The sequence below is a fragment of the Lissotriton helveticus genome, chromosome 7 (genome assembly GCF_964261635.1).
Source record: "Lissotriton helveticus chromosome 7, aLisHel1.1, whole genome shotgun sequence".
NCBI classification, from domain to species: domain Eukaryota; kingdom Metazoa; phylum Chordata; class Amphibia; order Caudata; family Salamandridae; genus Lissotriton; species Lissotriton helveticus.
Window position 1 is genome coordinate 1,382,184,576 of NC_136068.1, and position 27,530 is coordinate 1,382,212,105.

Below are 27,530 nucleotides of genomic sequence, written 5' to 3' on the forward strand. Positions count from 1 at the left end.
CTACAACAAGGTTTGGGAAGTTTAAGAGAGGTAAGAGACATTGCTTAATCTATTCAAGTAAGCAAAACTAGTTAATAACTTAGTACTAAAGTTGTTCTTGGGAAGAAGAGATAAAGAAGATTGAGATTTTTGTTTAAATTGTTGACAGACTCCACTAGTGGTCAATAGTTACAGAAGGTAGGATGAGGGCAGTAACTAGTATAGTAAAGCACCATTGAATGCGGCAAAACCACATCAAGCAGGAAAGTGAAACAGAATTCAGGTTAGGTAGGGAAGGTCTGGGGAAAAAGTTGATGTACACTATAATGTGAGCCAATTTCTAAGAGCAGCTTCTCTTCTCGCTGTCGTCGCAAAACTACAGTGCTATGCGATGCTAACTAACAATGTAAAGACAAATAGTGACAAAGAAAAAAATAAAGCCCATTTATTTTTTACATTCTAAATCGACCCTCTCCACCCACAACAAGCCCCCAAGTGAAAAAAGTCGTTTTCACCCTTTCGCCAACTTCCCTTTCCCCTCCACACACATGCCCACCCCCCCAAGCAAAAAAAAACAAATGTTTCATTCACCATTTCCCCAATTTCCCTTTCTACCCTCATCACCCACAACAGGCTCACCCTTCTCAACAAGCAGAAACCAAAACTATCCTATTCACCTTTTCCGGAATTTCTCTTCCCACCCTCTTCACCCACAACAGGCCCTCCCACCAAACAATGTTCAGTAAAAAAGAGCTTTGAGGGCACCCAGTTCACTTTTAATGTCGGCCACCTCCCAGGCCAGGTTCTGCTGCCTGCGCTTGAGCAGCGCCATCTCGTGCCTGAGCAGCACCAGCTGGCGTATGACAGTATGAAGGAGGCAGTCCAATGATGTTGAGGAGAGGGGGGCTGGCGGGGTTCCAGGCGGCAGTGCACCCCGACTGCAGGTGGTGGTGGCATTTAGGTGGCCTGGTTGGAGGCGGGCCTAGATGTCAGTCCAAGGAACTGGAGGCCCATGCCTACTCCTCTTCCTCTTTAAAGGCCACCAGCAAGTCATTAATATTCCACTGCCACGGCCTCCAACATTTGGCCTCACAGCTTGGCAGCTATCTACTGCCTGGGTGTTTGCTGGTCAGCTCCAGCAGCAGGAGTAGCTTATCAAGAAAGTAAAAACAAAAACGCAAATTGTGATGCTCAGCGCAAATACATGTTTATACTGCCTATAGTGGACCCTACCAGAACATTGCTGGTCCCCTAGGGTCACTGGAATGTAATTTGCATGTGATGATTAGTCACAGCCTGGGCTACGTTTGTCCCGCCCATGGATCGCATAATGCAATAGCACTGAACAGAAGGAATTAAGCCAGAACACCAACAAATTCAAAAAGTTATTTACGTTTAAAGGATTTCGCAGTGAAACTAAACAGATGCTTTATGTTTGTTAGCCCCTGAACCATTGGCCAACGCAAGCACCAAACGGGTTAATAAATTAAATATCTGCTATTAATAACTAAGGCATATAGATGCAGCACAATAAATTCTTGACTTTACAACATTAAAGGAGCCTTGCTGGAGGGTCTGCTTACTCTGCAGCATGTTTTTGGGGCAGCTGAAGCATTTTACGTTATTAACTTATAATTACAATGGCCAGGCTCTTCTCCGACTCCCTCTCCAATTCTACCCCCCTTAGTCCAAACTGAGGGACTGCTAGAGTCTGGCAGATTGGATACTCCATCACACAAGTGGCAGATAACTGATATCCCATCCACCTTATTACAGTAGACAGTGCAGACAATACAAATGATGCACTGTAGTCCAACAAACTAGATCTATTTTATTTGTCACATTTGTCATAGAGTATCCTATACACCAAAGTCTAAATCAGACCCTTAGTTTCACATTACACCTCGGCGTCCACCACAAATTATTTTCAACACATACCTTCACTTGCCAGTGTGGTACGGTAGACTACATGGAGGTAAGTTATAGGGATTGGGCTAGGTAGAGTGTTAGCTGTGAAATAGTTGGGTGTCACAGATCAGGTACTATGCTTTTGTCCAGTCACATTGGTTGACGGAAGGAAAAACTTTGAACCGTAAATCTGTGATGGAAGCCATGAAATATATATCACGTGGGCAGAAAAGTGTGCCACATGCTGAGATAGACATTATATTTTTGGTTTGACTATGGCAGAAAGAAGGAAGGATGAAATGAAGTACTAGTACTGGTACTGGGTGGGCACTGGGAAGCACACTTTGTCATCGTTTTCTATGCATTGCACACTTCATCAGGCAGTAGCAGATGCACATTCCACAGCTTGCAGTGCAATGCCAAATTAAACCCCGCTGTAGTTTTAGGTGGCGAAATGCTGTGGGCTGGGACTGGGGGTGATGGACAGGATATCTGCCTTGCTTAACAAATACAGTATTATCAACAAGAAAGCAAGGTGACTTACTACTTGACCCTGCCACCACTGGGACTTCTCTCCTTCCTTGACCGGCTAGCCCTCCACCAAAAGTCCTTGGCTGGCTGGCACTTCTTGTTGCAGCACTGGTGTTCTGTGCGCCTAGAGAAAAACATAATTCACCCATTTTAGATACCAGATTAGCCATCTTAGTATTTATTTTGCAGAAGGTACAACAGCAATACCTCACTACAGTTAGGTGAGCTATCTATCAACCTTCTTCTATGGAAAGTATCACGTTGGGAGGTTTGTTACTTTGTTTGTAGGTTGACAACACTCTAAAAACCAGGTTGTCAAGAGTCAACCAAACATTTATTTTTCCTAATGGAGGGATAAGGGAAGAGGATAAGGCTATGAAAGTATAATGGGTGAAATGGAATGCAGAGGACATAGGGTGGAAACTGCTAGAATGAGACAATACTGGGGGTCCCTGACCACACAATTTCTGTCCCTGTACTTTTTGACAGTTTGATCAAGAAAGCCTTCTCAATCAACATGTTTGGTAAAGATAATACTTGTGCCTAACTGCAATCATCTTTCTCTTACCAAACATATGTTCTCCTCTCAACAGTAGTACTACACAACTAGACATGTTAAAGAGGGGCAAGGGAAATCTTACAAAAAACGGGGCATACGAACGATACAGACAGTAGAAAATTATGGAAACAGGAAATCTAGAAAATACAGGGAAATACATAGATAATCAACATTAGAATGGGAGTTGGAAAAGTCAGTAGTAAGCAGACACAAGGTGATAATTTTACTAGTGGGTATTGAAATGAAGAAATAATAAGCATTGCTTATTGGGGTCAGCAGAACCATCTGCCGTGGCCCCGGTGGTGGTCGTCCCATTCGCTGCGTAGCTGGTGATTGTGGTGCCAGCTGCTTGCCCAGGCACCCTCTTGCCTTTGGGTGCTTTTGAAAGAAGGAAGATGGAAACAATGATTGGTGGTACTCTCTACAAAAAACATTTTGACAGGCACAGCATTGTACGTTTTAACTCAGCTAGCCTATTCCTGGTTTTTTAATTCTTTCCTAAAATTACATTTTGAACTATGCATGTATTTTAACAAATGATCTTTCTTCTCCACTCCCTTTTGATGGGTCAAGTCAGTCTCCCTTTGCGTACTGCATATAATGAAGAATGGAACTACGAGTTACATAAAGACACAGACAAGAACACTAACCTCCCTGATATACTACTGTTGTAAGAGTGAATGACATGAGTTGACATCCTTTAAATAAGCACCTGTCTAGCTCACACTAGAACAGAATCCTGGCAGTATCATTCACTTGACGTCTACTCAACTCCTATGTTTCCACACACTCCTTATCATGCTGATACCATGCACACTACTCTATCAAAGGTTTGTGTTGCCCTTGCCTCTTAGGATTGCTCTTGTGCATAAAGGTGTACCTTCCTGCACAAAGTAATCCAGGATGTAACCATGTAACGAGGCACCATTGCACCATGGTGCAAGGGTGGCTGCATTGGTGCTAGGCAGCACTTGGTGTGATAGCACAGGGAGAGAGAAGGAATGCAATATATCTTGATAAATAAATATGCCGCATTTCGTCCTCTCCCTTTGATGCAGCACAGCAAGTTGTTTTGCTGCCCTGCACTGTATGAAATTTTGATAACTCTAGGCCCAAATGCACTCAGCAAAGTGTATCGATAAACTATGGTGTATTCACATGCCTACTCCTTCTGGAACAAAGACAGTGGACACAACTGCTAGTACTCTCTGATGCAAAAAGTGCATTTATGTATGTAAATTGACACACACTAAAACAGGGCTCTCCAAACCGGTCCTGGAGGGCCGGATCCATGCCAGAATTTGAAAATAATTACATGTATCTAAATGGGGATATGCAAAAAATCTGGCATGGATCCGCCCAGATTTTGAAAATAATTACATGTATCTAAATGGGGATATGCAAAAAATCTGGCATGGATCCGGCCCTCCAGGACCGGTTTGGAGAACCCTGCACTAAAACCTCTTGCCTGAGCATGGTAGCACGCTCATAAATTAAATGTCCTTTTTGCACCAAAGGGCACATGTGGCCTACTGGCCACAATCATCGCTGCGAAGATATATAACTATATATTATCTATATCTATATATTCATATATATATAATTCACCAACTGCCACAAATGTTATGCCGAACTCCTTTTAATGAACAGGTGCTCCTCTCGTGGAAGTGGCCCCACACTTAATTGTTCAACAATGTTCATCACAGAGCTCTCCAGAACACTCAAGGGCCTCTCAAATGTGTTTGAAAACCAGAGACGCTTTTCAGCATTCTTGCTTTTTTCAATGTGGGTTATACAAACCAATGCCACAATGCATTTTAAAGGGCATCATACTTTATTGTCATCGGATGGTAAATCACAGTGATGAAAAATGGAGACACAGTGCCCTTAGGTTTCTTTTTCAACATGCACCCATTATTGCAAGTGAAATAGTTTCAATGTCTGAATATCTATATATATATATATATATATATATATATATATATATATATATATATATATATATATATATATATCGTCTAAGTCCCCCCACACAGAAGGAACGGGCACACAAGCGGGGCTTGCATGAAACTGCAGTTTTATTACACACACATACATAAACACAATTTAATACACATGTAATTTACATTTTATAATAAATGAATACAATATATATAAATATATTATATTTATAAATACATACTCACATTGTGAATAATGCATATGCACATATGTACATTTGTATAATATATATGTATATATATATATATATATATATATATATATATATATATATATATATATATATATATATATATATATATATATATATATATATATATATATATATATATATATATATATATATATATATATATTACCTACTGGCGGTCGCCAGTAGGTATATATAGTTAGGATTTTTTCTCTATGGGTTTTTTGAAAATTCTATGTCTAATAACTTTGGCGTTTGTGGACGGAATTGGCTGAAATTTTCAGGAAAATGGCACATTTTGTTTCTGAGCAGCCCTTGAAAATTGGGGGGGGTTCGTCCAGTGGGGGCCGAGAAAAAAGGGGGGTCCCAAAACGTGTTTTTAACATTGAGTTTTCCATAGGGCGGTTGGCCTCACTTTTAGCCCGAACGGCTGAATGGATTTGCACGAAACTTGGCAAAATTGTAGGGACTGGTAGCCCGATGTGCCTTTTGTAGGTCTCAATATATGTGCTCCAGTGGATTTTGAGAAATTAACGTTTAAAAAAAGATATATATCTGTAACAGCGGACCGGGCAGCGCTCTGGTTCGCGGACTTTTCGCGCAACGGAGCTTTGTGAAGCGAAGCTGATTGGTTCTCCGGCGTCTGTCAACATTCCAAACAGTCCGTAGCGGCCGCCATCTTGTCTCTCGGTAGGATCGAGAGACAAGAGGAGGTCAAAACAAAGGGGGAAATAACTATAAGGGGGCATAGTAGATCCTCGCTGACCCCCTAGGTTTGATGTGGAGGTTTTAAAAGGGCCCCGCGGGGCAAAAAAAAATAATAATAATAATAATTGAACGGCTGAATGGATTTGCACGAAACTTGGCAAAATATTAGGGACTGGTAGCCCGATGTGCCTTTGCTAGGTCTCAATATATGTGCTCCAGTGGATTTTGAGAAATTAACGTTCAAAAAAAGATATATATCTGTAACAGCGCTCCGCTTCGCGTAACGGAGGTTTGCGAAGCTGATTGGTCATTCTGTCACTGGGCTATAGTTGGGCTACATCTGGCTGATATTTGGGCTACATTTGTTTTTTTGTGTGTCTGGCGGCCATCTTTGGGCTACATTGGGCTACATTGGGCTTCATTGGGCTACATTCGGCTAATTAGCAAATAGCTCATCGCAAACTAGGAATGGTAAAGAATCGCTATTTATTCCTTAAAGTTCGCTATTTAGGAAATGCAAAAAACTTTGATGATATATATGGCGGTTCATCTCTAACAAGATAAGAAGCATAGGGATACATTTATGATGACTGGCGCATCACCAGGGATGTGTTAGTCATTCTGTGCCGCTGTTCCGTCACCTATGGTGTGCTGCATTTACAATGCGGCGCATCATGGGGCAAAAACAGCACAGATGCGTGATGTATCTGTGCCGTAAAGGTGGCGCATTGCTGGAGTTGTATCGCAAGTGTGATGAAGCTCCAGCAAGGGTCGGGGGTGCCCCTGTCGCAGGGTTTCTGTTCTCACACAGAACTGTGGACAGAGGATTGGAACCTCGGCGAATGCATTGCTGGAGTTGTATCGCAAGTGTGATGAAGCTCCAGCAAGGGTCGGGGGTGCCCCTGTCGCAGGGTTTCTGTTGTCACACAGAACTGTGGACAGAGGATTGGAACCTCGGCGAATTAGGGTGTCCCAAAACTCACGTTAGTAATCAAAAACTCCTTAGCAAGCTAGGTACAGTGTCACATTGGATATAACAAACTCTCAATGTTTAGACAATCCAGAATATGAACTTATAGTACCTCAGGATACGTGGAACTCATGAACAGTCGGTCGTTATAGATTTCTTAGAAACCAGAACATGGAGTTAAGAAGAACAGATGTGTATTTGAAATGTTTATTTACTAATGCCGTCTTCTCAGGCGTAGTACCTTAGATAATAAAAGTACACATATTATCAGTAGCAAAATTACCAGCATAGTTACTAGTACATAAAAAGTGAATGGTGATAGTATGTTAACATGCTGTAAATGAATAAGAGTTAGCAACACTTATAAGCAGCCGCGGGCCGTGGAGGGAGTTACGGTGAGGCAGGGAGGCGGGGAGGGGGAGAAGCAGGGTGGAGAATACAAGTACACATATTATCAGTAGCAAAATTACCAGCATAGTTACTAGTACATAAAAAGCGAATGGTGACAGTATGTTAACATGCTGTAAATGAATAAGAGTTAGCAACACTTATAAGCAGCCGCGGGCCGTGGAGGGAGTTACGGTGGGGCAGGGAGGCGGGGAGGGGGAGGGGCAAGGTAGAGAGGGCTCCACCCTGCTTCTCCCCCTCCCCGCCTCCCTGCCTCACCGTAACTCCCTCCACGGCCCGCGGCTGCTTATATCTCACCCTCCCTAATACACATATTATATTATTTGCTAAGAAGGTCTCTTTGTGTTGGTTTAGGGCGTGCCCATACTTTAGTGTCTTAGATTTGAAGGAATCACATCACCATACACCAGCTCTCTCTTCATGTGAACCGCATCAACTGTTGTGTATGTGTGTTCGGCAAAGCAATATAAAACCCGCCTCATGCCCAGAATTGGCAGAAGTTGCACTTATGTTATGAGTATGAAGTCGTGGAGATCAGACCTCATAACAATTCTGTATCGTGTTGTTCTTGAAACTTTAGCACTCGCTGTACAGATATAGTTTAACAAGTAAAGCAGATAGTAGACCAATAACATATTATTCTCATGTAAACCACGATGAACTACTAGGTGGAAAGCTAAAGCAACAACTAAGTGTCGTGTGCAGAAGTTGCAAAAAAGGAAAAATGGCGTTTAAACCGGTAATGAGCCCATGCTAACTTAACACGGTGTAAAGATATCCAGGACCTAGATGACACCTCCTCATGATCCGGAAACGAACTGAATAAGATAATAGAAGTGCCATCTCATGAGAGCAGATTGCAAGTTTATATGTGGACGGTCCGCAAGGTAAAGCATTAAAAACTAGGAAAATTTAATGCTAAAGAAAAATAAAACAGCCAAGTACTTTATCGAGTCTTAAGCCAATAGGCAAGGTAAATAATAAAAACTTGACAAATAAGTCAATGAATTGTCAATGAAATGCTAGTACTCAGCATATCAAACATGAAAAAGGTCTATGACATAACTGTGTATGCAAAATAAGCTGCAACAGCCTCCAATAGGAAGTCACCGTCTTCATCCGAAAACAGTTCAGCCATCCAATTTAAAAGCGGAAAAGAACATACGTGCTCTCCCAGCACCGGATCCTCTATCACCATCAGAGGACAGCTCGGTGGGTTTTCAAGAAAGCTCTCTTCCAAGAAAGACTGTGCTGCCGCCAGTAAATTCCAGGGACCAAGTAGTCCATGCATCAATGCCACAGCCATAATCCTTTCGCCAGGACAAACCAACTCGTGAGTAATGATAGGAGTCATCAGCTGATTAAAGTCGACGTCAGGAGAAACCGGTCCGCAGAGACACAAATCAATGGCCCAATCGAAATCACAGGTCAGGCAGTGAAATACAGGCTGGACACAGGTGAAGTAGGAGAACCGAAAAGATAATCCATATGCCGTGCTTAATATCGCCAATGGCATTGTGCCATAATATTCTAGCATGCGATTGCGGAACAGTGTCAGCAGCTGCAGGGTCGGAGGTTGCATAGGAGGGACATCCATATTTAAAAATGTAAAAAAGCACAAGAGGGTCCGCTGGTAATGCAAGTAAAAATGCCAATCCACGAACCAGAGTGCAGAAAATACAATGAAAGGAAGCAGGGATGACTCCAAAGATTTTCTCAAATGAAGTCACGAGACCACTGGTAACAACTTTAAAAAAGTGCACCAGGGACTTTGTGGAGGATGCGTTAAAGATAGTCGGAAACATGTTGCTGAAATTGAAAGGCAAATGTTAATTGAAAAAGGTTTTGCACCTCTGTATGGGTGTTCGCTATGTGAAGTACGAAAGTTTCACGGGCCGAACTCAAGGCCACCTCTCTCTGAGACAAAAGAGCTCTTATTCTTGCCATGCCGTTGAAACGTGTCCCAAGGTTGGTATTTGTGGCCAGATTGAAAACTCCCTATGTTCATGTGTGGGAGGAAATAGAACATTTCTGCAGCAAATAACCCGTTCACTTACTGTTACGATAAAAGGAATACTTTTAATTAACTCAGAACAATCTTCATTATTGAGCATCAAATAACTACCATTTTCCAACAATTTGAACGTGGGGATGATAGCAGGAACTGGCGTGCCTTGCAACACGCAAGCCATATTTGGTCGGTGTTTGTTGCATGAACCGTGTAACTGTATGTGCCTACACATTAGTGAATGATCTGGCGTCTCAGTGCATTCCTCTCCATTCAGATAAACTTCTTGATCATCTTTGAAACATCTGTATGTGTATGGAAGCGACCAGACCTCATGAAGAAAAGCACTACCTAAAGGTTCATAACGACCTATTGGTATATATTTCATACAATTTGAAAACTTATATAAAGCAAAAGGCAGCGTTATTAAACCGTGGATAAGGCATGTTGCCAAAAAAACCCGCAATCCTCTGCTGATGATGTCACTGAGCATGTCATGAATGATGTAATATGTGACATCATCAGCAGTGGATTACGGGTAATGGTATCTCTAGTTTACTCCCTTATAGCTGTCTTTCTTTTAACATAAGTGTCTGTTTCCTTCCCTTATACTTACTGTTTTTGGGTCGCTTCCGGTTCGCGTACCCGCGAGCGAACTGGGAAGCGAACTAAGAGAAATAGAGGTTGGCACAGTTCCAAATATTGTACCAATTTTTTAATAACGGGGAGGTAGTTCTGAAAAGAACTTTTTTTTTTTTTTCTGAACATTTTTTTACTGTTTTTGAATTTTTCGGAACAGTTTTATATTTTTTTGGGTTTTTCTTGGAGGGGGCAATGAAAACGATTCATTGTAAAGGGCTCAACAGGAGCAACAAAACAAAAAAAAGAAGTATTTATTATTTTGGGCGTTTCGGACAAACTTGCATATGATAGTCAATAGCTCTGTTGATCAGAGTGATGCTTCTTTCTCCGTAGGAAATGAATCCATCGCAAAATACGCAGGTGTGTTTTACTTCACCAAATCTCATTTGTATATTTGGCACCATCTCCCTGCCCTCTGGTCCCGTTACTTCCGGTACAACAGATCTTCTGGCCATAATAGGGAGATTATCTAGGTCGTTCCGAAACTGTGCAGCACTGTAGTTGTTAGGATGCCACCTAGTCATATGGCGATGCATTGTGTAGTTTCCGAAACTGTATTTTTTGTCGGTCCCTCTGGACAGTCTATCTTGACATATAAGGCAAGTTACGTATCTTGCATTTACTTTTTTCTGACCTTTGGGAATTTTAAAAAATTGCCAAATGAAGTTTTCTTTCCGGTGAGACGTCCTGGGCTGCTCAGGCAAAAACTGCCTCTCTTCGTGCTCGTCCTCCTGTTCCTCTTCTTCTTCTTCTTGTTGAATTACAACTTGAGCAGGTGGTCCACTCTTCCTTGGATGTGGTGGAGGTGGTGGGGAAGCACCAGCTGAAGCTACTAAAGAAGCCATTGCTCAGTGATCACAAAGGGTCTTTCTCTCACAATGATGAAAGTCAGAGTGAGGAAAGAAGGAGGGATTTTCATCATTTGGGAAAAACAAGAGTTCTCAACCAATCAAAAGTGTTCATTTTAGATTATATGACCTAGTCTTACATCATTAGGAAACCAAAAGTGAAATGAACCAATGAAAAGTGTTATTACCAAGTCACATGACTTGCTGTGTTTACGTTAAGCGCTTTGCAGGGCCTCCCGATTTGCTTCCAGAAACCTGCGCTTTGCGACTCGCTTCGCGTACCAGTTCGCTAACGTAGCACGTCATATGACGTATCACGCGACAACGTGAAACGTCATGCGGACGGGAGGCGTCACGATGTTGTTTTGTAACGCGGCACTTGCGGTAAAGAAACGTTTACCGGCTCGCGGTCTATTTCGCGGCATCAAGGTCAGCTAACGGGAAGCTTCCCGATTCGCGAAGCGGGAACGAAGAAAAAAAAATATTTAAAAAAAAAATTATTCATAAACATATAAAATATATTTTTGGATTTAAAGAAGAATACATTTTACAGCTACAGATATTAGCTGTTAAAAAACCAATGAAATTCACAGAAAAAACCATAGGTTATAGACCATATATAGTTAGGAATTAGCATTTAAAAACCCTTATTTTACTCACACAAAACCATTGAAATTCCATATATAGTTAGTTGCACTAACTATATATCGCGCACCCGCAATCCACTGCTGATGATGTCACATATTACATCATTCATGACATGGTCAGTGACATCACTGATGACATCACTGATGACATCTCAAATGACATCACTGATGACATCACTGATGACAACATCCAGTGACTGTATGTTTCTGTAAAGTTAAAATATGTCTTACATATTGAAGAATGAGTGGATGTATAAGTGTCTGGATGAAGGATTTAGTAGGTGCATGACTGACTGTATAAGTGAGTGATTAAATGTGTCTCACTGAGTGCATGGGTTAGTGACTAGACTGTTTTAAATTGTGCATTATTGTGTCTGTTGTTCTGTAATCTGATGCATGTGTTGATCAGTAGCTAAATGAGTAACTATATGGGTTATTGATTGGTTGCCCAAGTATTTGTATGGGAGACTGAGTGTGTGTGTGGGTGGCTGGGAGGTGTATGACTCTGTGCATAGATGTGTGAGCAGATGTATGGGTTCAAAAGTGCATGTGGAAACAGCTGTTTGGGCAGTTGACTGTATGCATGAGTGTATTGGTGAGTGAATGGATATCTCAGTGCTACATGTCAAAGTAAGTACATATGTAAAACACAGTACATGTGATAGTTGACATATATAAATAACTGTGCATAAGAACCAGTGAATGTGTGAGTGGCTGTATGGATTATTGTGAACTTGTATCAGGGATTGTATAACAGAGTAAATATGTGTTATTATATGTTTCAATAAGTAAGGTGTGTATAACTATATAGTTGAGGAAATGGAGGTGTGATTGATTCTTTGCAAGACTGACTAGGTGTGTGAGTAACTCCATGGATGAGTGACAGTCTGTGAGTGTCTGTTTACACTGAGTGTATCTAAGGTTATATTAGAGTCTGAAGAGGTTCATCGTATCATCACATGAATGATGTTATCAGTGATGTGATCAGTAATGTCAAATGAGATGTCATCAGTGATGTCATCAGTGATGTCATTTGAGATGTCATCAGTGATGTCATCAGTGATGTCACTGACCATGTCATGAATGATGTAATATGTGACATCATCAGCAGTGGATTGCGGGTGCGCGATATATAGTTAGTGCAACTAACTATATATGGAATTTCAATGGTTTTGTGTGAGTAAAATAAGGTTTTTTAAATGCTAATTCCTAACTATATATGGTCTATAACCTATGGTTTTTTCTGTGAATATATATATATATATATATATATATATATTATATATGTGTATATATATATTTATATATGTACACCCATCCACACACATATATATATATATACACATATATACACACAAACAAGTGTTACTGTTTGTTGTACTTCTTACATTGATGTAGGAAAGGTGGATTCACAATGTATTCAGGAATGGCAATTCCGGTTTTAAATGCAACATTTAACTTATCCTTATGATATGCATTCACTCTATTTTATTTTATTTTTACTTTTGATATTGTTTTCAAATGTCATATATCCAAATGACATTAATTTGTATAATGGAAGTTAAAATATTATGCGCACTATTGATCAAATGAACTATGTCATGTCTGAGTAACTCTTCTATATCTATGAAATGTTGCGACGAATGATATGCATAACGCAATCTCTGTTTATACAGGTCATGGATTAATGCCGGTATTTCAAGATTGAGATTATATAATTCTCCGTAGAGCATTTAGCATTATTTGCGATTATAAGGTTTAAAATCATGCATTTATATCATTGATGAATCATGTACGATAGAGTAACTCTTCCATGTCTATTATGACGTATTATTATTTAAATATCTTCCTGTCAACACTCTGGTAAATTGACAAAGGCCTTTACGGCTGAAGAGCATTGTCTTTTTTGAGCGACTAAAACATCAGGACTGTGTGCCGCCTCATTCCTTTGGGTTTGAACAGTTTTTTGAGAATTGTGGTTGACCGCCACCACGGAAGGCACCAGCACATATGGGCAAGCGTGCGGCGCTAGGCGGTCAACTTCGTTGATGTGTATATATATATATATATATATATATATATATATATATATATATATATAACCTACTGGTGATTGCCAGTAGGTAGTTGTAGTTAGGACTTAATTTCTATTCAAAAGCTGTTTTTTAGTTGCCTTTATCTTTGGTGCCAGTTGACGAATCTTTACAAAAGTTTCTGAAAAAATATGACACTCACTTTAGCTTGTGTCTGAAAAGTTTCAGGATGGCCCATCAAGCAAGGGCCGAGAAAAAGGGGGGGTCTCAAAATGTTAATTCCCATTGGAGTTTTGAACACAACTACAGCCCAAAACGCCGGACGGATTTACACTAAATTTGGCAGAAAGGTAGATTTTTTTCCACAGAGCCCGCTTTTTGTGATTAGGCGTACATATGTTCTGTAGTTTTAGAGATATTAACCGGAAAACAAATTTATATATATAGGGACACGGAGCCTCTGCAGATCCACACTTTGTAGATCAGTGGATCCACGCATCAAAGCAAAGTTCTGATTGGCTAGCCGCACCTTCCACGAAAAGATGTGGTCACCATTTTGTTTTTAAGGACACAGTGACCAGGGCTGAAAAGGTTTTTGCAAAGTGAATAATGGGGTCACGGTAGAGGTAACCTGACCCCTTGGGTGTGTTAGAGGGGTCCTATAGGGACCCATAAAGGCCAATAAACTGCCTTATAACAATGCGTGGAAATCAGTGGATCCCCCACGGTGCCCAGGATGACCCCCATCCACAATCGAACCACGAATCCTGACACAGCTCATCAGAAGCCCGCCCCCTCTGTCCACCTCTCTGCAAATTTCGCCTGGTGCACTACTGGTTGGGGGAGGAAGTGCCCTTGGATGCTGAGTGTCCTTGGGACCAACTACCTCTCCTTTTTCCACCAGTAATGTCCCATACAGCAGGATACAGCAGGATTGCTCAGACTGCATCGGAGGGCCCATCCCCTTTCTCAACTACTCTGCAAATTCACCTTCTGGTACACTACTGGTTGGGGGATGACGTCCCCTTGGCTGCTGAGGTTCATTGGGGTCAAGAACCCCTAATGTTGACACTAGTGAGTCACCCACAGTGGGACTGCTCATACCTCGTTGGAGGCCCCACCCCTTTTCTCAAACACTCTGCAAATGTACCTCCTGGTGCACTACTGCTTGGGGATGAAGTCCCTTTGGCTCCTGAGGGTTGTTGGGGGCCGAGAGCCCCTATTGTTGCCACAAGTAAGTCCCCCCCACAGGAGTGCTCAGACATCATCGGAGGCCAGCCTCCTTTCTCAAACACTTTGCAAATGTACCAACTGGTGCACTACTGGTTGGAGGATGAAGTCCCTTTGGCAGCTGAGGGCCGTTGGGGGCCAAGAACCCCTATTGTTGCCATAGGTAAGTCCACCGCAGCTGGGCTGCTCAGACCTTGTCAGAGGCCCCGCCCATTTCTCGACTACTCTGAAAATGAGCCTCCTTGTGCACTACTGGTTTGGGGATGAAGTCCCCTGTCTGAGGGGTGGTTGGGGGCCAAGAAACCCTATTGTTTCCACAAGTAAGTCCCCCACAGCTAGATTGCTCAGACCTCATCAGGCCCCTCCTCTTTCTCAACCACTCAGCAAATGTGCCTCCTGGTACACTACTGGTTGGGGGGTGAATTCCCTTTGACTACTGAGAGTGGTTGAGGGCCAAGACCCCTATTGTTACCACAAGTAAGTCCCCCTCAGGGAGTTTGCTCAGACACCATTGGAGGACTGCCTCCTTTCTCAACCACTCTGCAAATGCCCCTCCTGGTGCATTACTGATAAGGGGACAAAGTCCCCTTGGCTGCTGAGGGTCGTTGGGGGCCACGAACCCCTATTGTTGCCACATGTAAGTGCCCCACAATGAGATTGCTCATGCCTCGTTGGAGGCCCGCCTCTTTAAGCACTCTGCAAATGCTCCTCCTGGCACACTACTCTTGCGGGATGAAGTCTAAGGGTGAGTGCTCCAGTAAGCTCCGCTCTGCCAACGGTTGGCAGAGTTTTTGCCGAATACTTCATCTTCCTGGGACATCACAACTTCCACCTCGATGACCCCACTGACACCAGCTCCACTGACCTCCTGGAATGAATGCACAAGGTTGGCCTCACACAGCAGTCTCCATGCACAAAGCAGGACACATGCTGGACCCTATTTTCACATCCAGCAACAGAGTCAGATATAGCCACACCACGGAACTCATCTGTCCGACCATTTCCTCGTACATTTCACCATTGGCGGTCCACCCGAGCCCCCCCCAACCACCATAGCACCCTTTTCCAACACTGGACTAAAGTCACACAGCACCAATGGACTAACTGCCTCAGCATCACCCAGCTGTATGTTGCCACCTACCGGGATCAGGCAGTAGGGAACTTCAACGCTTGGATCCCCAGCGCAATCGACTGAGTCGCCCCCACCAAACCAGCCAAAATGCACAGCTCCACCAAACAAGCCAACTGGTACACCCCAGAACTCAGCGTGATGAATCACGGATGCAAACGACTAGAGAGAAAATGGCACACCAGCAGAAACTACCCTGGTCAAGCCAGCTTCAAGTCCGCCCTCAACAACTACCACCACCAACTCAAAGACACAAAAAAGGAAGCCCTGGGAAATGGCATCAAGAGCACCGCCAACCAGACTAAGGAACTCTTCACCATCGTCAGAGAGTTCACCTGCCCAACAGTTACCGAAAACTCGATACCCTCCTCACAGAAACTCAGCGATGCTCTAGCAGACCACTTGCACAGCAAGATAGCCACTGTATACAGAAACTTTGAATACCCAACCCACAGACCTCTCCAGCCTCCCCACCCCCATGGAGACCACCACTGACCACCCTCTCACCACATGGGAGCAACTCAGCACACCAAACACTGCGACCTTATTGAACTCCATCCACCCGGGAGAACCCTCCAACCCATGCCGCCATTGACTCTTCATCCTTGGAAGCCACAGCTCACCACCATCCTCAATGCCTCCAGCCACCTTTCTCAAAACCTGGAAATACTCCGAGTTCAGACCCCTTCTCAAGAAATCCTCTGCAGACCCCAGCGATCTCCGAACCTACCGACCCATCTAACTTCTCCTGTTTCCCACCAGGTTCCTGGAGAAAGCCATCAATCTCCAACTCATCGAACACCCGGAGAGAACCAACCGGCTGGACCCCTCCCAATCAGGATTAAAAGCCAACCACAGCACAGAGAAGACCCTGATTGCTGCGACAGACGACATCCGCGCCCTACTCAACAGAACAGATTCGGCTGCCCTGATCCTCCTCGACTTCTCCGCAGTGTTCAACATCGTCTCCCACTAACCTCACATCAAATGTCTACACCAGATCGGAATCAAAGAGAGCACTCTTAGATGGATGGCTTCATTCCTCACAGAGCGCACACAGAGAATCTGCTTCCCTCCCTTCACCTCACAACCCAAGGGCACCATCTGCAGCATCCCTCAGTCCAACCCTCTTTAACATCTACATCACGCCTCAGGCAGATATTGTCAGGACCCATGGCATCAGCATCATCTCCTGCGTCAACTACAGCACCGAGATGACCTTGATCGCTGAGACAGATGACATCCGCAACCTACTCAACAGCGCAGATTCGGCTGCCCTGATCCTCCTCGACCTCACCGCAGCATTCAACATCGTCTCCCACTACCCTCTCATCAAATGTCTACGCCAGATCAGATTTAAAGGGAGCACTCTTAGAGGGATGCTTTCATTCCTCACGGAGCGCACCCGGAGAATCTGCTTCCCTCCCTTCAACTCATAACCCATGGGCACCATCTGCAGCATCCCTCAGTCCAACCCTCTTCAACATCTAATGACGCCAATAGCAGACATTGTCAGGACCCATGACATCAGCATGATCTCCTGCGCCAACAACACCCAGCCCGTCCTCCCGCTCTCAGGTTACCCCACCACCACGAAAACCAACTTCCACAACTCCATGAAGAATTTCTCAGCCTGGATGAAGGGGTATTCGCACAAAATATCAAGTTAAAAATATTGAGTTGCAGAAATCGAATTTTTAATATCGTGACACAGAAATATAGTGTGCAAAAATATCATTGATAAAAAATTGATTTGTAAGATAAGAAATATTGTTTTTTTAAGTTTCTTTGTGTTTAAATCATATTTTAATTGTATATGTTTTAAATCGTTTGCGTAATTGTCATTATTTTATCAAATATAGTTTGTCATTTTAAGCTATTTATATTTTAAATGTAATTGTAAAATAGTAATTCATACAGTTGTAGCAGGTTGTGAGGTTTGTAGGGGTATAGGGCAAGAAGTTAATTAAGTATAATGCATTTATACTTTTTTAAATAATAGTAATTATTTATTTGGTTATTAAGTATGCAAATTGTGTAAATAATATTTTTTAAAGTTATATTTTACGTGCAGGTTGGGCTTATATGGGTAATTATTTTATTAATATATATATTTAGTTTTAAGTTATTAGTTTTATAATTGTATTAAATTAATACTTGTATTAAAAAAGGTATGTGTTTGACGTGAAGTACTTTCCCTATATAGTAAATATTACCCCTTCTGAGTCCAACGCTTTCCCTGCTGTTGCACATACTGGAGTGGGAATAGCATTTGTATTATTCCTAGAATTTGATTGTTTTTTTATATTGTTTAAAATGATAGTATTAGTATGTTTTTGTGTATTTAAAATTATATATTTTTAATTAGTAATGTTTTTGATATATAATATATTTTAGTACAATGTATTCTTTTATATTGCTTACTTTTTTTATATGTGTAATTAAATTGGTATGCTTTTAAAAGAAATTCCAGTATATTATGTTTTTTAATTTATTGTGTGTATATATATTATTATAATGTATTATTCACAGTACCTACCACACAATATCTGTTGGACATATGAAGTGAATATTTTCTAAAATTTCAATGTATATTTTTTCGTGATGATTGCTGACAGACACATTGATGTTTTGATTTGCTGTTCTGAATTTGTGCATTGTATTTTTGTTTTTATGGCCATACACTACATATTGAATATATATGTATTGCATCTATTAGCATTTAGGCACCTGTAAGATGGCCGCCACAGTATGTGTACTATAGAACTCATTTTACTTCATGTCGGAAGCTGCGATGCCAGTATATGTAAGAGAATTTCATTTGCTTGAATCTTGCACATGGTAAAGGCTGCGGGGCAGCCGAAACGCGTTGTGCATTGAATAACTTCTGCCACTACTTACGGATTGGAGTGTTGACTCTGAGAGCGCGTTGATGGTAAAAGAATTGTGGATCCTTATTGCCAGTATACTCTTCTGGTGTACATGCCACTCTCCACTGGTTCGGTGATCCGGAAGGAGCAATGAGTGTGTGGAAACGAAAGGAGTATCATACAAAGGACCGGCCGTGCAACATAAGAAAGACGTTTGAGGAGATTAGCCGACAGGGTTGTGTTTCAGGTAAGCCCGCTCCTGTTGCTTATCCGGTCCTGGTGTGGAAGGGGTTTGCTGGGCATCGGGGTGCACAGTGCTTCCACTTCCCTGGGTCATTGGTGACAACGAATGGCTTTCCACCACCAGGTTAAAAGACCCTACATTGTTGGGATGGAATCTACGAAAAGGCACATGGATCGTTTAACGCTAACGATCAAATATTTCTCCTTCTTCAAGCCTTAGCTTCATCGGCGGCTCTACACGAAAGGCACCTCAGATACGGCTGAGAGAACCTGGTCATTTAGACAGGGGAGACACACCATCAATTAATCAATCAATCAATCAATCATAGCATTTGTAAAGTGCACTACATACCCGTGAGGGTCTCAAGGCACTGGGGGTGGCGGGGAGCTGGTACTGCTCGAAGAGCCAGGTCTTGAGAAGTCTCCCGAAGGTCAGAAGGTCTTCGGTCTGCCGTAGGCGGATGGGGAGAGTGTTCCATGTCTTGACGGCGAGGTGGGAGAAATATCTGCCGCCGGCAGTCACTCTTTGGATGCGGGGGACAGTGGCGAGGGTGCGGTCTGCGGAGCGAAGCTGGCGGGTGGGGGTGTAGAGGCTGAGTCGGCTGTTGAGGTACGCTGGTCCTGTGTTGTGGAGTGCCTTGTGTGCATGGGTGAGGAGTTTGAAGGTTATCCTCTTGTTGACAGGGAGCCAGTGCAGGTCTCTCAGGTGGGGTGTGATGTGGCTGCGGCGAGGGGTGTTGAGGATCAGGCATGCAGAGACGTTATGAATGCGTTGGAGCCGTTTCAGGAGTTTGGCCGAGGCTCCTGCGTAGAGTCCAGTGTACTTCTGAAGAGGGCCTGGATGACCGTCCTTCTTGTTTCGGTGGAGAACCACTTGAAGATCCTGCGAAGCATGCGGAGGGTGTTGAAGCAGGATGAGGAGACGGCTTTGACCTGCTACGTCATGGAGAGGGTAGATTCGAGGATGATCCCTAGGTTGCGTGTGTGGTCGGTGGGTGTTGGCGGTATCCTAGTGCAGTCGACCATCAGGAGTCGTCCCAGGCCGAGGGGTGGATCCGAGGATGAGGACCTCCATCTTGTTCGAGTTCAGCTTCAGTCTGCTGTTCCTCATCCAGTCGGCGACGGCCTTCATTCCTTCGTGGAGGTTTTTTTGGCGGTGTGGGGGTCTTTTGTGAGGGAGAGGATCAGCTAGGTGTTGTCGGCGTAGGAGATGATGTTGAGGTCGTGGCGTTGTGTGACGTGGGCAAGCAGTGCCATGTGGACATTGAACAATGTTGGCTGAGGTATGAGCTTTGGGGTACGCCGCAGATGATCATGGTGGCTTTGGAGCAGAAGGGGGGAGATGGACGCTCTGTGTTCTGCCGGAGAGGAAGGAGGAGGTCCATTCCAGGGCCTTTTCTTGGATTCCAGCGTCGTAGAGGCGTGTACGTAGTGTGCAGTGGCAGACCATGTCGAAGGCGGCTGACAAGTCCAGGAGGATGAGGGCTGTGGTTTCTCCGTTGTCTAGCAGGTTCCTGATGTCGTCAGTGGCGGCAATGAGGGCGGTTGTGGTGCTGTAGTTGCTGCGGAACCCGGACTGGGACGGGTCCAGAATGCTGTTCTCCTTGAGGAAGCTGGTCAGTTGTCTGTTGACGGCATTTTCAATTAACTTCGCCGGGAACGGGAGTAGGTAGATGGGTCGGAAGTTCTTGAGGTCCTTGGGGTCTGCCTTGGGTTTTTTGAGTAAGGTATTGATCTCTGTGTGCTTTCAGCGCTCAGAGAAGGTCGCTGTCTCGAAGGAGATGTTGATGGTTTTTCAGAGATGGGGTACGATAGTGTTGTTGGCTTTGTTGAAGATGTGGTGTGGGCAGGGGTCATCCGGGGATCCGGAGTGGATGGTGTTTGTGATCTTGATGGTGTTGTGGTCATTGATGTTGGTCAAGGAGAGCAGGCGGTTGGTGCCTGTGGTGGTCGTAGGAGCGGGGTTCCCAGTGCTTGCCTGAGTGGTGACGGCATTGAATCTTACGGTGGAAAAAGGTCGCCAGCGAGTCACACAGGTCTTGTGAAGATGGGATGTCGTGGGTGTTGAAGCTGGGGTTGGAGAGTTCCTTCACTATGTTGAAGAGCTCTTTGCTGTTGTGTGCATGGTTATCTAAGCGGTTTTTTAAGGAGGTCCTTTTGGCGATTCTGTTGAGGTGGTGGCGTTTTTGTTGGCTGTGTAGCTTTCTGGTGTTGTTCATGGATCCAGTTTTTTTCGAGTTTTCGGCAGGTCCGCTTGGAGGCCTGGAGGTCTTCGGTGAACCAGCTGGCTTTCTTGTTGGTGTAGGTGTTGGAGGGCTTCTTGAGCGGGGCCAGGGTGTTGGCGCAGTCGTTGATCCACTGTCTGAGGTTGCGTGCTGCGGCGTCGGGGTCGGTCGGGTTTGAGGGTGGGCTCTGGGCGAGGGTGGTGTTTAGCTGGTCTTCAGTGACTTTGTTCCAGCGGCAGCGAGGCACCTGCTGGGTGTGATGGTGCGTGGGGGGTTTCCGGAAGGTGAAGTGGATGCAACGGTGGTCGGTCCAGTGGAGTTCGGTGGTGTGGTTGAAGAAGACGTGGGTGCTTGCTGGGAAGATGGGGTCAAGCATGTGGCCGACGGAGTTGGTGGGTGTTGTGACGAGTTGTCTGAGTCCGAGGTTGTCAATCAGGGTGGTAGAGTTGGAGTCATTGTTGTTCTCGAGGTGGAAGTTCAGGTCCCCAAGTAGGATGTAGTCCGGGGAGGCGAGGGCGTGTGTGCTGACGAAGTCGGCGATGGAGCCGCTGAACTGTGGTCGAGGTCCGGGGGGTCTGTAGACGAGGATTCCTCTGAGGGTGGTGTTACGGTTGGTGTGGACCTGGAAGTGCAGGTGTTCGGCGGTGCTGAGGGTGTCGTCGGTGTATGTCGATATTTTGAGAGTGTTCCTGTGGACGATGGAATTCCTCCACCTACTCCGTTGGTGCCGTCCTTGCGGGTGATCTTGTAGCCTTCCGGGATGGCTAAGGCGATGTTGGGTGCTGAGGAGGGTTTCAGCCAGGTCTCTGTCAGGAAGACGACGTCTGGAGCGTTGGTACCGAGTAGGTCCCAAAGTTCGATGGCGTGTTTGCGTGCAGAGCGGGTGTTGAGCAGAATGCATCTGAGGAAGTTTCGTTCTTTGGTGGGTGTGTTGGCGTGCCGGATGCTGGTAAAGCAGCAGTTCCCGCAGGAGAAGGGACCTTGGGTGCGTTTCGGGGCAGCCAGGCAGCAGGTGCGTGATCATCCGGCGTTGAGTGCTTGGAGGGTGCTGGAGTCGTAGAGGTGTGGCAATTCGTAGCCGCCGCGGGGGCCAGAGGTTCTGGCACTGGGCACGGTCCAGGAGCGGACGAGCGTAGAAGGGCCTGCCTTAGGCGCGCCTGCTGCGCGCGGCCTCCATATAAGGGGGGTAGGGAGGGAGTATCAGCTGGGAGGTGGGAGCGGGGCGGCAAATGGGCGCTGAGGGGGCAGAGCCACAGGGGAGACCGCAGCGGGGAAAAAGCGGCAGGAGCAGACACAGCGGGAACGGAGAGCAATGGAAAAAGAGGCACGATAACAAAAAACAAAGTTACAACACTTTACAATAGGCCAGATGGTCCGTATCAGGACTATCTGGACAGAAGTTGTGCTTTATGGAGGAAAAAGCAGAAAGGAGAGTGGCTGATTCCAGAAAAAAAGGCTCTGGAGCACCCAAGGAAGCAAAAACTAATCAAATGCAAATGCAAGAAGAAAAACTGAAGAAATTGGAAAAATTCAAACGGACAGAAATCTCCAAATGGTGGGAAGCAAGCTCTTTACAAAACTACATTGATATCAACATGGTACCTAGTGGCCTAAGAATTTTCACCACGCCATCGTACGAAAGATGCTTGAGAAGTGATCTGAGAACTCTGCTACAAGTTCAAGACACATGTTAGAGATCTTGGTCAAATACGCCAAAATAGATCGAGAAACAGTGCTGGGCCAAATTAAAAATTTGATGGATGTTCTCACGAGCTGTATGGAACCTGACACCCTAAAAAGATCCCTGTTGATCATGAAAGACAGGCTAAAAAATACGAGGAAGTGATCAAAGAGCCCAAACAGCATAAATTAGTTTGGGACTATCATGATTACAAAAGCGGAAGAATACTAACTTTCAGTGAGAAATACGACCACCAATCCAAGACTCAAGAAACACCATTGATAACAATAGAAAGCTCAATGTCGGATCTATCTATCACCAGTGACATAGAAACAGAGACAACAGTGAGCACCACATTGGACAATGAAAAAAAACACGTGCACAGTCACTTTTTTAGGCAAATACCGGCTGCTTTGCCGGGGACGTCAGACCACAAGAGATACTCCAACACCCAAGACGAGAGGTCAGAGAAGTCGGGGTCAAGGAAGAGGAAGTGGCAAAAGAGGCAGAGGACGTGGATGCGTGGGAAACAACAACGAATGCCTTAAAAAGACACACTAATGGATAAAGAAATGGTGAACAAGACTATTGTTAATCTTTCTAAAGACCTCTCAGTGACAATGAAAAACAGACTCTCTGCCTTGGCCTCTCTTTCTGTCCCTCCTGTGCTTTTGATTATACAAGTATCAGAATTGACCTGTTTAAATATGTCAGAAAACTCAAACTCCAAAAGGGGCATAAACTTAGAGGTACAGGTAACAAAAGAAGGGAGAATATCACCAATACTGATATAGACAAAACTTTTGATATAGGGGATATTGACACTTTAGTCACCATGATTGAACTCCAACAAGATCAGGACATGGACAGAGGAGGTAATAATGAACAAGACATATTGGATGAGCTAGGCATCACACAAGATGCTTCAGCCATCACCACCTTTAGACCCAAGTCCACATGTTTACCCACAGTACCCCATGATAGTATAGACACTTTTCATGAAAGCGTGACAAGATCTCTCATTGACTTTCGCCAGAAAATATATTATAAAAATCGCAAATCCAACAATATTACTAACAGTCAAAGACAGGCTCTCACTTCCTTGGCCGAAGACAACATGATTGTCATCTGGCCTGCGAACAAGGGGGGGAATATTGTGCTGCTAGACAGAGATTAGTATATCTCTGAAGCTATGAGACAACTTCCAGATAACAAATTCTACATACTCGTCAACAAGGAGATCTATAATGAGAGCATCATTGCGATCTGGGATAAACTCTCAGGATGGCGAGACAAAGGAATTGTAGAATGGGAAGAATATTGTTACCTCAAAAATGACCATCCCAGACTCCCTTTTCTTTAACTATTACCAAAAATTCATAAGGCTCCTCTTTACCCTCCTGGACGCCCCATTGTTTCTTCTAGGGACAGTGTGGCTGAACACATTTCGAAATATGTTGATAATTTTTTGAGGGAACATGTTTCTAATCTCCCCACATTTATACGTGACACTAAAGATTTTTGGGGGAAGATACAGGACATTGGATGGGAGGAGAACGTTCTACTTATCACGCTAGATGTTCACTCCCTCTACACCATCATTGACCATAAACAGGGTTCGGAGGCATGCAAGCACTTTCTACAGAAAAGACCTAGTAGATTTATAGAGCACACGAAGATGATATTAGAAATGATAGAATATTGTCTCAACAACAATATTTTTCGGTTCCACTGTGCTATCTATAAGCAGATCACAGGGACTGCGATGGATTCAAGCTTCGCTCCCAGTTTTGCCAACCTGTTTATGGGTCTCTGGGAGGAGGAGATATTCTCTGATGACAGCATCACTCCAGACCTTGAACAGGTCAAGATATGGCACAGGTACATTGACTATCTGTTCATTGTCTGGAGTGGATCGGAAATCACAGCCAAAGAGTTCATCAAGAAACTCAATGGGAACGACCGCAACATTCTACTCACAGGGAATATCAGTAACACCATGGCAGAGTACCTAGATGTTAGGCTCACTGTACAAGAGAATAGGTTATGCACTGAACTGTTTTGCAAATCCACAGCAGGCATCAGCGTTCTTCATACCCTCAGCAGCCATCCAGAAATCCTGAAATGGAGCATTCCATATGGAGAGCTTCTAAGCACGAAAAGAAATTGCAATAATGAAACCGCTTACCTCACTGAGCGCAAACTCATGTTTGACAGATTCAAGGAGAGAGGTTACCCGACATGGGTACTCAAGAAAGCCAGTGATAGAGATGATGGCATTACCAGACAGGAGATTCTCTCTGAGAAAGTGCCCAAAGACCATGACAGTGACATTGAACCAACCAGAATGATTCTTACACACAACAGTGATGCTGCAGAGATCAAAAGAATCATAGTTAAGAATTGGGACATTCTCAAAAATGATATTACCATAGGGCCCAATTTACAGGATAGATCTAACATCATGTATAGGCGCAGCAGAAACATCAGAGACATACTCGTACACAGTGACATCACTGAACACCAACCAGAAAGGTATTTGGACTACAGGGATTTTTTTCTCTGTGGTCATTGTAAGGCCTGTAAAAATAGCCGCTTTCGCAAAGAAGTCACTCATGGCAGCTACACCAAAAAGATTATTCAGTTCCTGACATGTAGCACCAAATTTGTGATTTACATCATTGAGTGTCCGTGTAAGCTCTGGTGGCAGTACCACATTGATGGCCAAAAAACGCATACTTGAACGTATGCGAGCCATCACGAACCTTGATCCAAGATACCCTGTGGCATGCCATTACCAAGATAAACATTTTTCTTATTCTACACAACTGAGTTACCTTGCCATTGAATAGATTACTCATGGCCCCAGGGAAGGAGACAGAGTGCTGAAAGTTTGACAGCGGGAGTCCAAATACATAATAGACTTCCAAACCAAAATTCCTGGTGGTTTAAATCAGGATGAAGAGTTAGCACGCCATCTGCTCGCAGATAACGGGCATTTTGTATAAGGTCAATTGAAAGTCTCCAAGGCTACCCCTGTCTCCCCCAGAAATGTAGTGTCTCCTACACCCCTGCCATCAGCTCTTAGGCTGCGGACACAAATGCTTGCTAAACTGAAACAATTTGTCGGTTCATTATTATCCATCTCACTTGAAGCAGTGGTCCTGCTAGATGACCAGAACTGCTCTCTAAAATATCCAAGAGGAATGCAGCATGGGAAATCCACGGAATTCAGTCACATTTTCTTGAGAGGATTGACAGGGTAAAATAGAATTTGTAGCTCCAGGAAAGATGGAATGGGGTCTTCAGTGCAGCTTCAAAAAAGTTTTTTTATTACATTGAGAAATTGTCCTTGAAGAAAATGAACAAAAAATGTAATAATCCAATTTTTCGAGGCCAGTTTATACCAGTACGCATATTACCTCCAGATGCATAATGTAATAAGAGTAAATAATACTGATCTAACTCGAAGCTTTCCTTAGAGTTAGTGGTAGTACCTAGCCATCAAACACTAAATCAAGCCCTCTGCCAAATTTCCTTTTACCGCGTGTGCAATTTATTTGCAGTGTACATTGCTCTGTAAAACAAAAATCCAAACCTTGTCTGTATTTAAAGTGAACTCTTTGTACAGCTATCCTGAAACAGTGTTTGACGCAGGATCACACAATCATTTCATGATCTGCTCATAAAAATCGTCATATAATTCATGGGGTGCGGTTTAATCGCTGAACACATCAGATTAAGCAGCTCCTTGTTTAGATGTAGTGTGCTCACGCGCCCACGCTATCTTGATGTACTGCAAGTTAAACCCTCTTGAACCGGTGTAAGCAGCTTGAGCTTCGGTTTAAGACAGTTGAAGGGGTTCAATGGCTTGATCTAGGCAAGGTCAAAATTTAGAAATGCTACAGGGGCGACATAACATGGGACTCTGCCTGTTCTGAGATACATTTCAGGGTTTCATGGGATTGCTATGGTGCATGTGAAATTTTATTTCAAGACTGGAGGCTCATAGTATGCAGTCTTTTCTTGTTGTTTATTGAATAGCAGCCAATCAAAAACAACTACATTTCCCAGAACCATCTGAGTAGAAAACTACAAAGTTGACCTCCCAATAGAAACACCAATAGGACATCGAGTTAGTTAATTATCCTGACTGAGAGCAGCAAATCCTCTTTTCTTGTTGCATGCAGTCAAGATAAGTACATATTTTCAATCATTACTGTGGTATTTAATGTACTTTGCTTTTCAAGGTTTGTTTATCATTATCATTCTTATATCTTCTCTGTGCTGTTACCGTTTGCTTATGTTGAGCGCAAGCTCTTCTTTTACATTCCTTTAGCCCCTTCGTCGCTCGCGCCATCATTGCAGTGACGTGTGTGCTGCAGCCCATCATGCGCCCATCTTATCTCTGCTCCTCAGAGCCTTGGAGCATACTGCGGCCTGCTGTATCTTCTCTCACCAGAGCCTGCCGTCTGCGATGCTTGCTGTTTTTCCCCTTGGTCACACCCAACTCCTTCTAGCAATACGGCATCCTCCTCTCTTCGCTCGGAGGTGGTTAAACTTAAGGGCACAACCTTCCACACGCCCCTTGGACCAAAAAAACACTCCACCTTCCTTTTTTCTGTAAATTAACCCTTTGGTTGCTTTTTATTTGTAAAGCAGGTTTTTTACCTTATGTATTTAATTCCATTCTGTCCTATTGCCTTTTCTTTACACTTAT

At 43.8% G+C, this 27,530-nt stretch overlaps 1 long non-coding RNA gene across 3 annotated transcripts in view; it reads right to left on the bottom strand.

The window, feature by feature from the left end:
* The window catches only part of LOC144767422 (uncharacterized), a 295,858-nt gene extending 268,532 nt beyond the window's left edge, over positions 1–27,326 (bottom strand). For 2 of the 3 annotated variants that reach the window (XR_013598195.1, XR_013598194.1), the window contains exons 1-2: positions 27,105–27,326; positions 2,432–2,542 (exon numbers count right to left, since the gene is read on the bottom strand). This is a non-coding gene — a long non-coding RNA (uncharacterized LOC144767422). Of the gene's footprint in view, positions 1–748; positions 1,131–2,431; positions 2,543–27,104 lie in introns of those variants that run through there. The other variant, XR_013598196.1, reaches the window with a different exon arrangement.
* Between the last annotated feature and the right edge of the window lie 204 nt (positions 27,327–27,530).